Source organism: Adiantum capillus-veneris, chromosome 2 (genome assembly GCF_014529385.1).
Source record: "Adiantum capillus-veneris isolate H3 chromosome 2, ASM1452938v2, whole genome shotgun sequence".
Classification (NCBI taxonomy): Eukaryota; Viridiplantae; Streptophyta; class Polypodiopsida; order Polypodiales; family Pteridaceae; genus Adiantum; species Adiantum capillus-veneris.
Genome location: NC_140932.1, coordinates 24,787,523 through 24,802,414, shown reverse-complemented (window position 1 = coordinate 24,802,414; position 14,892 = coordinate 24,787,523). Strand labels below are relative to the sequence as shown.

The 14,892-nt window shown below is 43.6% G+C and overlaps 3 pseudogenes; 1 reads left to right on the top strand and 2 right to left on the bottom strand.

Moving 5' to 3' along the window:
* Positions 1 to 4,976: 4,976 nt before the first annotated feature.
* LOC147462524 (uncharacterized) lies at positions 4,977 to 5,588 on the bottom strand (annotated as a pseudogene).
* Positions 5,589 to 8,120: 2,532 nt separating this feature from the next.
* Positions 8,121 to 9,747, bottom strand: LOC147462523 (uncharacterized; annotated as a pseudogene).
* A 1,421-nt stretch (positions 9,748 to 11,168) lies between these two features.
* Positions 11,169 to 14,370, top strand: LOC147462522 (uncharacterized; annotated as a pseudogene).
* Positions 14,371 to 14,892: the final 522 nt, after the last annotated feature.

Here is a 14,892-nt window from a genome sequence, read left to right as displayed (position 1 = left end):
ATGCAGAGCATCAGGAGGCTCTCAACAAGTGGATGTCTTAGGACCTCCTACAAAGGTGATTAAAGCAAAGGTAAGCCACAACAAAATTAATAATTTTTTACTAACAAATGAAGATAATAATTGTTTACAATTGTTTACAAAGACAACGGCTCCAAAAAAAATAAGTGCAGATCAAAAAAGTGAAGTCGTTGAAAGTAGGTGAGTAACTCGAGCAACAAAAGATGACGACCCTAGCCGGGAGCCACCAAAGAAAAAGGGCAGAAGCATCACGAAGAAGGCCGCAACTAGCACAAAACAAGTAGTCCACCCTACAAAAGAAGAAGTTGAAAAGAAGATGAAGGCTACAGGTAAGGATAAATCCCAGTCTAAGCTGCCGACACCATCAAAGAAGCAAGTCCCCGATCCAAATTAATTGAGTGAAAATGACGGCAAAGGTGAGGATGCAGGGATGAAGATCGTGGACTCTTCACCATTATGGAGAAGTCCACATTGAAATGGGATTTGCTTGATGACTCATTGCATCTCTCTAGGGTGATGAGGGGTGCAACTTACTCTGGGACAGGAGGGAATGCAATGGTGGATGGCAGAGAGAGAGAGAGAGAGAGAGAGAGAGAGAGAGAGAGAGAGAGAGAGAGAGAGAGAGAGAGAGAGAGAGAGAGAGAGAGAGAGAGAGTGACAGGGAAAGAGAAAGGAAGAAGGGAGTGGGGAAGCGGAGGACCTTGAGGAAGGGAGGGTGGTTGCTAGAGGAGGAGATGGAGGAAGGGAGGGCGGTTAGAGGAGTAGATGGAGAGAGGAGGTGGAGGAGAGGGAGGATGTTGGAGAAGGAGGTCGAGGAGGAGGAGCAAGGGAAGAGGAGGAAGCACATGGGTGGCGAGAGAAGGAAGAGGAGGTAGGGAGGGTGACCCTCCAAAAAAACAAAAACTCGCTTCGTTGAGCTCACTTGAAAACCTAACTCGGTGGTCACCACACGGACAAATATTGCGACAGCCAGGTGATTCCATATCCCAGCTTTGCATTTTTAAAGAGTGTTGATAAGAATTCACATTATTCTAAGTCTTGCATGTTGGTGTTTTAGGCTTGCTTCTAATGCCAGCATCACATTCAATTCCTCAAGATTCAAATTGTCCACGAATGTAGATCAGCCCCTAGTCAATGCTATATTGCATGGAGAGGCTAGCTCTTGGATTATAGCCTTGTTTGGCCAATAAGGTTCCTCTCTCCCTCTCTCTATCTCTCTCTTTTTGTTGGCAATGTGTTCTTCTAATCTCCAAGGTGGTTGTTTGCATGCAGGTGGATGGAACATGTTTTGTCGCCTTCTATTCTTAAGAAGGTTTGCTTTGTTGATGATTTATGGTACACAATGTCTGGCCACCTTCTCGAGCAATTTCTCTCACCACAGTTTGCTAGCCTTGACTTGTCGAAAATGGTATTATATTTTTGGCCACTAATTTGCAGGTATTGGTCCATCCAAGAAAGACACCGTGCAATGCTTCAAGAATAAATACTCTTATTCACAGTTGTGATCTTCTTGTTTTAGGCACCATTGGTCGTTGTTTGTTCTTTATGTTAATAGAGATGCAAATCTCCTTCGCTTGCCCGAAAAGAAGAACTATTTGCTGTATTTTGACTTCTTACATCTCACGAGTCTGTTTGAGTGCCTTGACACTATGCACATGTCAGTATTCTTGATACCTATGTATGTACATTGCTTTCTTCTACATGACCTCAAGCAACTAACCCATTTAGTGCCATGAATTTTTTGTAGTGGCCTTCGGAGCCTTGCTCAAGTGGTGCATGATACAGCACTTCAGCGTGCCTTGGTTGATGAGTCACAGCTTGAGCTCAAGTTTGTGGATGCCCCGCAACAGCCGAATAGCATTGATTGTGGATTTTATGTCATGAAATACATCAGGTACCTGGCTAGCCAAAAGTGCATTTTATATGTGTATCTCTTGGAAGGTTTACAAACAGTTGGGTTGTTTTGTAGGGAGCTTATTGTGGGAGGATTAGAGGAGAGGCCACAAAGGAACTGACTGAAATGGAACTGGTTTCAGCACGACGAAGTATGCAACATGAAGCAGCAGCTCCATGATTGGTGTATGGAGTGCTTGTCCTCGATATAGGCTTATTGTGTCCTAGCTCTTGGGCTTAACAACATCAATGACTACGACAACTTGTATCAGCGACATAATATATGACTTGCTTTACATGTTGTGATTTTGGGTTTTCGGCTGTAATAGATGCTTTGTGACTATGGCTATATGCATTTTTTTCTAAATCGATACTTTCCTTGCTAGGATTTTACTGGTCTACTCGTTATCTCTCAAAGGTTTCACTCTAAAAATGCTATGGTTTAATGCTCATTGTCATCCCAGGTTATGTCTCGGTTGGGGATTTTATGGTTTAGGTTGCCGTCTCCCGGGCTGTCAGCTATACGAATTATGTCTGGAATATGGTCGTCGATTGAAAAGTGAGATTGAAATGTGTTGAAGTCCTGGACTTTGAATCTGTTGGTTACAGAATGTGGTTGTGTTATCAGCAAGTGAAGTTGCAACCATCTCCATCTTCGAACTCATAAGTTATGGCCATTGTCACCTCATTAAGCGCCCATTTAAATTTTCTAGTTAAGGTTGCCAAGTCTCAATATGCTGGTTCTGATCATTTGTGTTGTCTCTGGCCTTATGTCGTGAATATGTTCATCGATTATGCGAATTGTGCCTTGACCAAGGTCATTGCTTGTGGTTTTAAACTTTTTATTTCAATTCATAGTGCCCGGCTTTGTTGGTTATTGCTATGCTTTGAAGGTTATGGTTTGCGAATGCATTCTGTAAAGGTGAAATTGAAATGTGTTGGAGTCTTAGCCTTTGAATCTCTTGGTTATGGCATGCGGTTGTGTTCTCAGCAAGTGAAGTTGCAACCGTCTCCATCTTTGAACTCATAAGTTATGGCCATTGTCACCTCATTATGCGCCCATTTAAATTTTCTAGTTAAGGTTGCCAAGTCTCAATATGCTTATGTTGGTTATGATCATTTGTGCTGTCTCTAGCATATGTCTTGAATATGGTCATTGATTACACAAATTGTGCCTTGACCAAGGTCATCGCCTGTGGTTTCAAACTTTTTATTTCAATTCATAGTGCCCAGTTTTGTTGGTTATGGCTATGCTTTGAAGGTTATGGTTTGTGAATGCATTCTGTAAAGGTGAAATTGAAATGTGTTGAAGTCCTGGCCTTTGAATCTGTTGGGTGGGGCTTTGGTATGCAACAAGGTTACAGCATGCGGTTGTGTTCTCAGCAAGTGAAGTTGCGACCATCGCCATCTTCAGACTCATAAGTTATGGCCATTGTCACCTCATTATGGGCACATTTGATTTTTCTAGTTAAGGTTGCTAAGTCTCAATATGTTGGTTATGATCATCATTTCTATAGTCACTGGTTATGGTTTTACATTCTTTACTTCACTTAGTAGATAGAGTTAGGGCTTTGGTCACTCTCCATGTTTATAGGTTATAATCATTACAACCAGCATGGGGTCAGCCCTTGTCATTGGCTATGGTCACCGTGACTTGACCATGGTGGATTCAAACTTGTTTAAGGCTATTGTTACCAACATAACCTTAACTCCTCAATGCATGAGACATTGAGACACGACGGATCGATATGACACAACACTACTCACTTGCCCAACGGTTTGGTACGGCCTCCAAAGCTAAGAGATGTCGATCTAAAAATTGATGCAATAAGTGACCAGGCATGGTACGCACATCTTGAAATCTACAGATATCAATCCAAAAATTGATGCAATAAGAGAACTGGCATTAAAAGCTACAAACAATAACCCAAAAATTGATGTTCAACCTCCAAAACCATCCCCATTACTTCAGCCTTAGACACAACACTATATATTTGCCCAAAAGTTTGGTACGTAAGCAGGCATTGAAAGCTACAAATATCAACCCAATAATCTATGCAATAATTGCAATTTGTCGTCAACCTCCAAACCCATCTCCACTACTTCAGCCTTAGACACAACACTATTCATTTTCCCAAAAGTTTAGTATGTAAGCAGGCCTTAAAAGCTACAGATATTGATCCAAAAATCGATGCAATAAGTGACCGGGCATTGAAAGCTACAAATATCAACCCAAAAATTGATGCAACCTCCAAACCCATCTCCACTACTTCAACCTTAGACCCAACACTGCTCATTTGCCCAAAAGTTTGGTATGTAAGAAGGCCTCCAAAGCTACAGATATCGATGCAAACATCAATGCAGTAAACGACCAGGCATTAAAAGCTCCAAATATCGATCCAAAAATTGTTGCATTGTTGGTTGTCCACCAATTTGGTATGTAAGAAATCCTTGCATGTCCGAAGAAAAGGGAAGACAAAAACTATCAACATCTAGCAGGATTGCCTAGCAATGACCATTTAAGACAGCAAGACTTGCTTGCATTTGCAAATTCCAAAGGCCATACATCACTAAAACTCCCAATCAAAGTAGTATTAATACAAACATGCATTATGAAGAGCCACTTACAATCTTGACTCGGCGTAAACCACCGCATGTACTACTTTGTTATCCAATAGCAATATTTTTGAAAGGCAAAGAGTGGTAACAGCCTCGCCTCTCATGTTATGAGAACCATTCGTTGTTGGGATGCAAGAACCCCATCAAGTATTGAGCCGTCCCCACATCGAATCGTAAACCTCCTCTCCTCCGTACCAAGATCTCCATGTACACATCTAACCACTTGCCCCCTCTAAATGACATCATTGAAGAGAGTAACATGTCAATTTAGAAGAGGAGACTCTGAACCAGGTGGGGCTTGCTTAAGTGTCAAGGGAAAGAGAACATGGCATGAGTGGCTTTCTCTTGGATCAAGAAAAAGACTTTTTTTCTACAGCAATGGAAGCAAAACACTTTAGGTCTCTTTTTTAAGCGTATTCGGCTCCTTCCTCGCTGATATTTGCGTCTTAAAATGCCAATAGTTGAGGCCTTTGGAGGGCAACTGAGGCCAGCCCAGCTTCAGCTCCACATCCATCGGCTTCTTGTGCCACACCATGACCAAGCCAAGTTTGTGTTACATGTGCTTGGACCTGTCTGATTGAGCCCGTTGCTGGCAAGTCGATGCGCTTTGGGACAATCAGAGTGGAGAGCCAATCCCTTGAGTTGCACAACTGATTAAAGAGGATGAGTTTTAGGTCACTATCACACTGCCCCAACTGTTCTTCAAAGCTTTGTAAAAGTCCTTTCAAGTCCGAGATGCATCCAAGAATCTGGTTATCAATAATGGCTACACTTTCCTCGACCATGGTGGGTAGCTGGCTTGACATCTCTTGGTCCTCCATTGAATCTTGATCCCCCAACATTGCATCTTGCTCCCTTGCTTGAGCATTGGCCTCCCGAACCACATGGTTGAAGGCATGTATGCTATCAAGAAGTGGGAAAATACATAGAAGTTGAGGAAAGTGCTTTTGAACTATTAGTCAGATTTCATATTGATGCTTGCATTCTGAACCCCAGTCAGGACAATCACAATATCTCAATTGGATGCTCACATGATACCATTGGAAAGGATATGACATGCTAGGAATTTTGAACAGCAAAATGCTTTCCTCTATCACTTGAAGGGTGGTAGGATCATTTGTCACAAGTTTTAACACAAGAACTTAGGAGTTGGCATATACAATAGAATACGATACTAGTTACAAACTCCAAAACCAATCGACTCTTACCAATCTCTTGCTTTTGCTTAAAGAACTCAAGCAAGGTTCCTCTGATGTAGGTGCCATGCAATGAATCACCCACAAGGGCATGCAAAAGGACAAGTATCGATCTATTTATCTTCGCATCAAGCAAAGTATACTTGATATATTTCCATAATGGTTCAACCAAGTTTGTAGTGTCCACATTCCCATGTACAAATAGACGCCCAAACCACCTTGTTCGCCACATGCATGTGCTGCCACACCAACCGTTTGTCACCAATGTAACGCTAGATTTTTTCATATGTTGAATATGTATCTAGAAACTGTCTATATCCAAAATTAAAAATCTCCTCAGTTGGTGCTTGCATTAGATTTGATAAGTGATCATAGACATCAGCTCGCTTGTCCTTAGGAACCTATGAAATGATTTCAACAAGTTGGTTATTAATATTGATAGCAGCCCTTTACACACCAAAGGAACAGAAAGCTATGCAGCAACTACAACAACTGCATACCTGTCATAATAATCAATATCTAATTCTCCTAAATGATTTTCTCATATTAAACTGATCATTTAATGTGGGGAAGTGCCAGGGGAGAAAAAGCTAGAATATTGGTTAAGCTAGCAGACCGGCCACAGTAGGGATCCAAAGGAGGGAAAATAGGGATCCAAAGGGGGGGCCATCTGCAAAAGAGCCGTGTGCAACAATGGGCTAAAAAGACCCTAAGGTTCAGCCCATTAAGACTTCCAAAATGCTAAGGTTCCAAAATTCAAAGGTTGTGTCCAAAGGTCAACCCTAGGGGAAATTGGATGCTTTGTGTGTAACTAAAAAGTCTTTGCATATCCCTACATGGGAGGGGGCGAGCCCTTCTTCTAGGGGATGAGAGAGAAATTCACACACACACACACACACACACACACACACACAGGCTCCCTTTACACAAAGGGAATTAGGGACACATGTTAGCTCCCTAGCCCAGATTCCAACAAGGTGTGCCCAATTCCTATTGGATGGCCTTGGAGGTGGACCAATGAGAATTAGGCTAGAGTAAATCTAGTTTAATTAATTTAAAAACACTTAATAAAAGAACCAATGAGAATTAAGTCTCCTAGAAGACTATTGGACAGTCTCCCAAGGGGTCCAATGAGCATTCAGGAGCCCAATGGCTTGCCTGATTCCTATTGGCAAGGAGGCAAAGGGGTCCAATGAGAGATTAGTTTAATTATTAAATTACCTAAAGCTCTCACAAAAGGGGAAAGGGGGACACATGTCAGAAGGCTATCACTTATGCTGCTTAATAGCCATTGGCTTGACTTGGGAAGGTCCAATGGGGAGCCTCCAAGAGCAAATAGCAAGAGGGCTCGCCCAAGAGAGAGAGGGGGCTGATTTTTGCAAGGCATTATCACACACACACTCACACAATCTCATGTGTGAAAAAAGAGAAGACTATCTCTTCCCAAGCTTTAATGGAGAGTTCATCACCTACTCCAAGCTTGTGAGATAGAAGCCTACATCGACACACTCTTGGCTTGTGGATGCAAATCCAACCAAGAGCCAAGATTCAATGCATTCTCATCTCCTCTACCAAGCTAATTACTAAGCTAAAGCTATGCTAATATGAGTGATTATGTGAGGAGATGTACATCTTTCTCGTAAGATACTCCTTCTTCCTCTCAATCTACTCTCATACCCTGCTAGCTCTCACCATCTTCGAAGGTGTGTGAGGTCTTGGGTCTGAGAACGGGGATAATTAAAGTTGTGTTTACTAAGTGTTTTGCTTAGTGCATGAAGCTTTCATCTTCATTGCACTAGCGAGTCTTGCACAAAGAATTGTATTGTACAATGTCTCTCTTGATGGGAGAAACCATAATACAAAGCCTTTTGGAGGGGGGACCGGCTCCATGCAAATCCGGTCCTCAACTGTTGTCAATAGCTTAATTTCTCTCTCTTTTGAAAGTATTGTTGATGCTATCTAACTAGGTGTTATGCTTTTTGTTGCTCTCTCCACCCAAGCAGTCTTGTAATTCTCATTAGGAATCTATTCTAATGAAATGCCCACTATGTTCATGCTAATTTCCGCTACACATAAGTTTTTAGACCATTAAATGTTACAATACCTGCGGCAATAAGTTCTCCACCCATGCCTTCTTGACATGGAACCAGCATAGTAACACATGGCATGCAACTTGTTTTGGGTTCCCGGCTTCATCTTCTCTCTAGCAATGAGGATCCACATTGACCACCTTGAGAATCGCTTCCAACTCTTGCTAATTCTTGTCAATGACAATAGCTGCAAGACGAGTTTTGCCTAGCCTTGCTAAGACCAACTTGAAGGTCAACTCCAAAGCCACTTTTTCTTGATTAGTGCCCACATTGCTCGTGTATAACATAAGCCATACTGGCATCCCTACACCAATTTGGTTGGGCAAGACTGCAGCATAAAGCGGTAATCCAAAGACATTTGTTTTGAATGTGCTATCCACTGCCCAAGAGTTATGATGAGAGAAACGAATAGCAATTTCAAGCATGTCCTCATCTTGAATGAAAAGAATAAACGGTCTCTTGCATCATCATCTGCCCTTGGGTTGTACGGTTGGACAAATATGACCTACAAGTAAGCGCATGCCCATGAACGAAAAAGCATGCGAAATGTGACCAGATGTTGAGCTCTCAATGGTACCTTCTTCAAATCTTGCAAGCAAAGTGCTTCCGTAAGCATTGCAGTTCAATCATGCTTTGCATATTCTCCTATAGTAAGGCCAAGAGATGCAACATAATATAGATCTGCAAAGAATTACTCGTAAAACGATACTATTAAACCCTTGAGATGCTTTGGGAGAGAGTGAAATACCTTGTGTGCGCATCCGGTGTAGCAACATTCACACTTCTTTTGGTAGCATGAAGAACTGATAGATCACACGATCAAGTGTAGATGCATGATCCATGTGAAGGTGTTCCTTTGCCTTTGATATTTTTGCAACATGCCAGCAAGTGCCTATATCAAACATGTCCTTTATGCAACATGCAATTACAGATGGATGCACTGGCAGGTGATAAAGGTCTGCACGAGAGCCAGGTACACGTCCCTCGTGAGTACCTTGGACTTTGATAATCACCTTATCAAATTCTTCAAAGTGTTGGACCACCACCTTGAATCCACATCCGCGCCTTTTGGATTTTCGATCTTGTCGCTTGTCTGCACCTTTTCGTTGAATGCTACCCCATCGATGACACATGTATTCTTGCATCCACTTGCTTAATCCATGCTTCTTTGTTGACCTGACCAAGACAAGCCCTGTCTGATGCTTTATCATGATGTTTGCCAATTGTGGCTCCACTTGGGATAGGGCTGTCTCAATCGATGTGCTTGAAGTAGTAGTAGACCAGCTACAAGCAGGCCAAGAGGAGACATCATGTGAAATAGGTTTCTCTTCCAACAAACAATCACACTCAATTACCGAATCTCTTATGTAGTCATGAGATATCCCATGTTTCTCATGTCAATGCACCATTCGGTCTTGATTGCGTTAATAGTGGCAACCACCCCTAGGTGTTTTTCATGCCTTGAGGGACAATGGGCTGCACGTACAATGCGCGCCCAATCTTCTATGTATGCGATTTTTAGCCCTGATGATTTCAGTTGCAAGTAGAGTTGTTGTGAGGTGGCAATTGGGCAAAGGGAGAGATCATCTCTCATTCTATTCCACCTCTTTAGACTCATCATCCCTCTCACATCATGTGCTTTTAGAATTGAAAGCGACATTGTGACCGTCCCATCCAAATTCTTCACCATTAAGGAGTACATCTTCTCATCAAATAAGAAGAATATGTTTGATAAGTATTGTAATGCATCTAAGGAATCCCCCAAGTCCTAAACATCAGGCAATGGATCCATACAAACATCCATCTCATCCCCAAGATTATGGTGTTCCAAAAAGCCATTTTGATGATTCGCCCTCCGTAGTAGTCGCAAAACCAAGGTAATCTTTAGACAAACGATTGGCTGCGTTGTTAGCTTGATCCTGTAGGAGCATAACAATGCAAGCCTTGCGAATTTAACCCCTTGCAGGCAACCCAACTTGCTGAAATTAAACATGCACACATTAGTGAGACTTTGGTAGACAAAGAGACATGCAAAATAGTGGAGACATTAGATGCTTATTTCAACGCACACACAAGGGAGAGACATTTGTAGACAAAAAGATCAAAATAGAACCTGGTTGACATGCCCATCGAACTCCATTGTGTGTAGCCTCGTCAAAGGCACTTTTTTCGTTCCCAAGCTGTTCTTTCTCAGACCCTAAACAAGCACCCATATGGTGCCCTTCCCAAACCCTAAAACTTAATGGCTATTACTGAGAGCATCAGTAGCCTTACTGGACAGCCCTCTCTTTGACAAGCACACTTTGCATCCAGCCCCATATTTTGCAACGAGCAAGGAGGGTGGTCATGCACCAGAAGCAGGCATGCACAAGATGCCTGATCTACAACAAGCAACGGTGGTCCTGCACCAGAAGCAGGCGTGCATAGCGTTGGCAATTTCAAAAATGCGTCCCGCATCCAACGCAAATCCAAAAAAAATTCCAGCTCGGCCACGCTTCGAACAGCTCAACCCCGCCACGCCACCCACACCACATCAGTAGGCCTGTCCGCATTTACAAATTTTGTCCGCATTTACTTTTTATGCTGATGTGGAGCGTCGAGATCCCCTCTCCCTTCGCGCCCAGTTTCCCTGTCCTTGATCCCACTGCTCGCCCTTCACTTAAGACCCCGTGTAACTTAGTCCTGAGGCTGAGGGGGTCCTTCCCTCAGCACTAAAGGACACGGAGCCTTCAATGAAGACCCCGTGGTGGGATCAATGGCAAGCAAACTAGGACACGGAGATCAAGGCGCACGGAGTCCTTGATCTCCAAGGGTAAACTAGGACAAAAATAAGTAAACTTGGACAGGCTTCCCGCCTATCCAAGTTTATTTATTATCTCATGATTTGCCTACATGTCAAGAAAACTTTGCACGCGTAGCTACGACGAGCGCCTAATTTTTCCACCTTCCATTCGCCTCGAGATCCCCGCACGCTTCTCTCCAGCCGGTTGATCCCACCGCTCGCCCCTCATTAATAATGCCCCTTGGGGTAGCGGGTCCTTCCCCTTCATGTCTGATTTGACGTAAGTTTCATTACATGGTTTTGCAGTGCCAACCAAGGTCACGTGAACCTTCACGTTGGGTGCATAAAGGCGAGCCGCGACCCTAAAGCCAACGAGGAGAAGGATGGAATCATGGATCATGGCATCATGCATGTGCTATTCATTCATTGTCACTGAAAAATGAGCACATAAAATTTTTGTTATTCAACCGATGTGGGCTATATTCTATTCTATACTCTTTTGTCAATGCCTGGCCTTGGAGATTTGGAGTCTTGTTGGACTCCTTTCTGTTGGGACTCCTTTATAATGGGCTGCACTTTCCCACAGAGAGAAGGCTCTTAACTCTTTTCAAAGGTTCTGTATATAGAGGAATCCTTACCCACTTTGATTTATAGGTAGCTGTTTTGGAAGAGCTTGGTTGTAGATTGAAAAGTAAACATTCCGCTTTGATTTTGCAGGAAATAGTGTAAATATTGCTAAAAGTATAGTATAATTTGCAAAATCTCCACTTAAGTATTGACTTAAAGGGATTTGTGTATGTTTGGGATATAGGTTTTTCCCCAATACTGGTTTGATTGCTTTGTTGGCTGGTACTTTTTGATGCTATTGTGCACTATGTTTTGCAAGTGTATTTTTGTGGACAAAGTCTAGTGTAGTGTGCATAGGGAAGAAGGTGAAGAACACCATGCCATCTCCATTGGCAGAACACTCATCAATGCAGAAAAGCATATAAGGAGCACATTGTCAGCTTCTTGCAGTGCCGTCTATTACGAGAGACAACTGAAAGCAACAGCGACCAACATGGGTTTATCAGCAGATCTTAAGCTGATGATCAGCTGGGCAAAGAAGACGGCCCTGTTGATTGTCGGGGCTATCTCTGTTAATTATGATTAGAGCTTTTGTTGTGCATGTACATTATCCTAGAAAGATTGTCCCTCGTTTTGATTGCTTATGATCCGATCAAGACAATGGAGGACTCAAATCACCCTCAGTCAAGTCGTACCGGCTACAACATGGATCCAAGTGTAAGCTCGTCGCCTTTCCATTTCCTCATGCTCAAATCAATACTACCAGAGGATCTACAGAATTGGATCCCCAAGGAGATTTTGTCAATCCCTTGCAAGCTATCAGCTGCTGACAAAGAACTGCTTCTGCGCAAGTATGGAATCACAGACCTGCATTGGGCAACCCTCATGAGGTCAATGGTGGATGCAGGAGACCTTCTCAACAAGGTACTGTCAATGTGCACATGACAACTTTGTATGGCATCCGGGAACCTAGCACACGAGATAGTGAAGAAATCCAAGGTGTTACACCTCTGTTCATTGCGGGGCGGTTGAGACATGCTGCATTGGTAGAGCTGCTTCTTGATCATGGCGCTGTTGATGATATTCTTAAAGCAGGTACCAAAGGGGATACTGCTCTGCATGCCGCCGCATTGAGTGGAGACATGGGTGTTATGAAGCTTTTACTCGACGCGCTCGCGGAATCGCCTCATAAGAGCAGAGCAGTGGATGAGAGGGGCAACAGTGGTAGAACCCCCTTGCATTATGCTGCAGGTGGAGGTCAGCCAGCCATTGTTAGTGCCCTTCTCGGAGCAGAGGCTTCTGTATATGCTAGGGATAAGTATGGTGCCACACCCTTACATTTTGCTGCAGGATGGGGCAACAGCATTCCCTGCATGGATCTGCTATTTGATTTCTCAATGAAAAGACACATCGATGAGGTGAGGGATGACTCGGGCTGGACGTCATTACATTATGCAGCAGCTTATAATGGGCAGCTAGAGACCGTCAGATGGCTATTAGATCAGGATGCAGACATCAATGCTGTAGAGAATGTCCATGGAAATGCCCCCCTTCATCTTGCAGCAATGCATCCTGAGATTATTTCTGCTCTCATTTCTGCGGGAGCGGATATCTGGTTCGAAAATAAGAACAAGGAAGACGCCATTGCAAGGGCACACAGTCACATCAAGGATGCAATGGCAGTGAGGGCTTACATAAAAGCAATCCAACTGGAGTTATCTCGGGAGAATGTGGATCCCTTTAAGAAACACAGCAAAGATGGAGCTACTCTGCTGCATTATGTGTCTGCACATGGAGGAGCTGAAGAAATGGTTTGGATTGTTGGCCTCTCTGCATTCCAGAAGGAGATCACAGCAGCAGTACCTACTGCAGGGGTCAACATTAAAGATAATGATGGCCGAACTGCCATGCATTGGGCGGCAATCGCCGGCAATGTGGAGGCTCTCCACATGCTTGTCAAGCATAAGGCTGACCTGAATGCAGTTGATGGTGCTGGGCAGAGTGTTCTTTGCCTTAATATTGCCCACACTAGTAAATTAGGTGGCATGCACTTTGTACATGCCTTCCTTTCTTTACAATCTGTGAAATTGCAAATTCAAAAATGGGTCACACATGATGAGGCTGCCCAATGGATGAAAGAGTATTATGTTGTTCATAATCTGCAAAGTGGCATGGTAACCAAGCTCAAGAAGCTCCGGAGACGGCGAGCTATACTAAAACACCATGTTGTCAAGTCTTTCCGGTGGGTGGCAGGATTGTTTACTGTCCGCCACCGCAATCAGCACCATCGTACTCGCCGTTTCAATCGCACAGCCACCACAATGGCATTCTGGGAAGCACGACAAACTCCTCGAAACGCATCTGTGTACAACATCCTTGATGACCTGCCGCCAGTTTATTTGGCTCTCCTTGCTGACAGAGACGACATAGCCCGTTTCATGCAGGAGCACATCAAGGGTTTGGCATGGCAAGATGCTGTTGTCAACAGAAGAGGTGAAGAGACAGAGAGAACAGCTCTACACTGGGCTGCCATTTTGGGTGAGTCTGAAATAGTGGAGAAGCTCTGCCTTTCCAAAGACTTGAAGCCCAATGTGGAGGACACGTATGGGAAGACACCGTTGCAATATGCAAAGGAGAGGAACCATGCAGCGATAGAGAAGCAGTTGATGGAGAGGAAAGATGTGAAGAATCATTTGGAAGGACTATAGAGGGACCGACAAGTGTATGTGGACGCAGCGAATGCAGTGCTAGTCGCCGCCGCATTGATAGCGAGTGTGACATTTGGAGGGTGGCTTCAACCCCCACTCAACTATGTCATGTACTACGACATGCCAATGGCGTCCGCAACCGATGGTGCATATGAAGCATATGCTGCTGTGAGGCAGCATGTGGGGGTGAGGGTGTTTTGGGGATTTAATAGCTATACCCAATAGGTATATAGCCACTACGGTTGTGCATTTGCGGCGAACGTTGTGGGTGGCCTCTGCAATGCTTGCATTGTCAATTGTGTTTGTGCTTGGTGCCTTTGCAGCTGTTGGATTTACAGTTTTGCCTCCCATATTTAAGTACCAAGCAAACATGTTGGTATTAAGTATGGAGTCTGATTTACCCTTGTAATTTTTTGTGATAAAAGCGCACATTTGTAAGGCTCCCATTATAAGGAAAAGCCATCGTGCGTGAAGGAAAATCACTCATCGAAAATCAAAATTTTCACGAACAAAAATCATGGGCAACTTTAAGGGCCTCGGGGGCGTAGGCTCCCGAGATTTTTTTTTTTTCTCGTCGGAATATTTTTTTTCGTCGGAATATTATGGCCGGACGTTGGCCGTAAAGTGGTCGAAAAACAATCGTCCGTTGGTCGGTGGTCGGTGGTCGAAAATCAATGGCCAGTGGTCGGTGGCCGAATTCAAAAGGGACTTGTCTTCTCAAAAACGGCCACACATAAACGGATTGGAGGGTCCGATTTAGATTTATTCACACAAGAACGGCTACACATGGCTGCCTCTCATAAGAGAGGACAACCCTTTTGGTCTATAAAAGGAGGCCATTTCTACACACATTTCATAGTGTGAAGTTCATGCAAGAAGGTGAGTGTGAGGTGGTGAGAGTGAAGCAATGCGGGAGCTCCATTAAGGGTATAATCCTTTTATAAACTACTTTTTGTTTTGAAGTACTAAAGCCATTGAGTGGTTGCTTTTCCGTGGACGTAGTCCACATTGGGTGAACC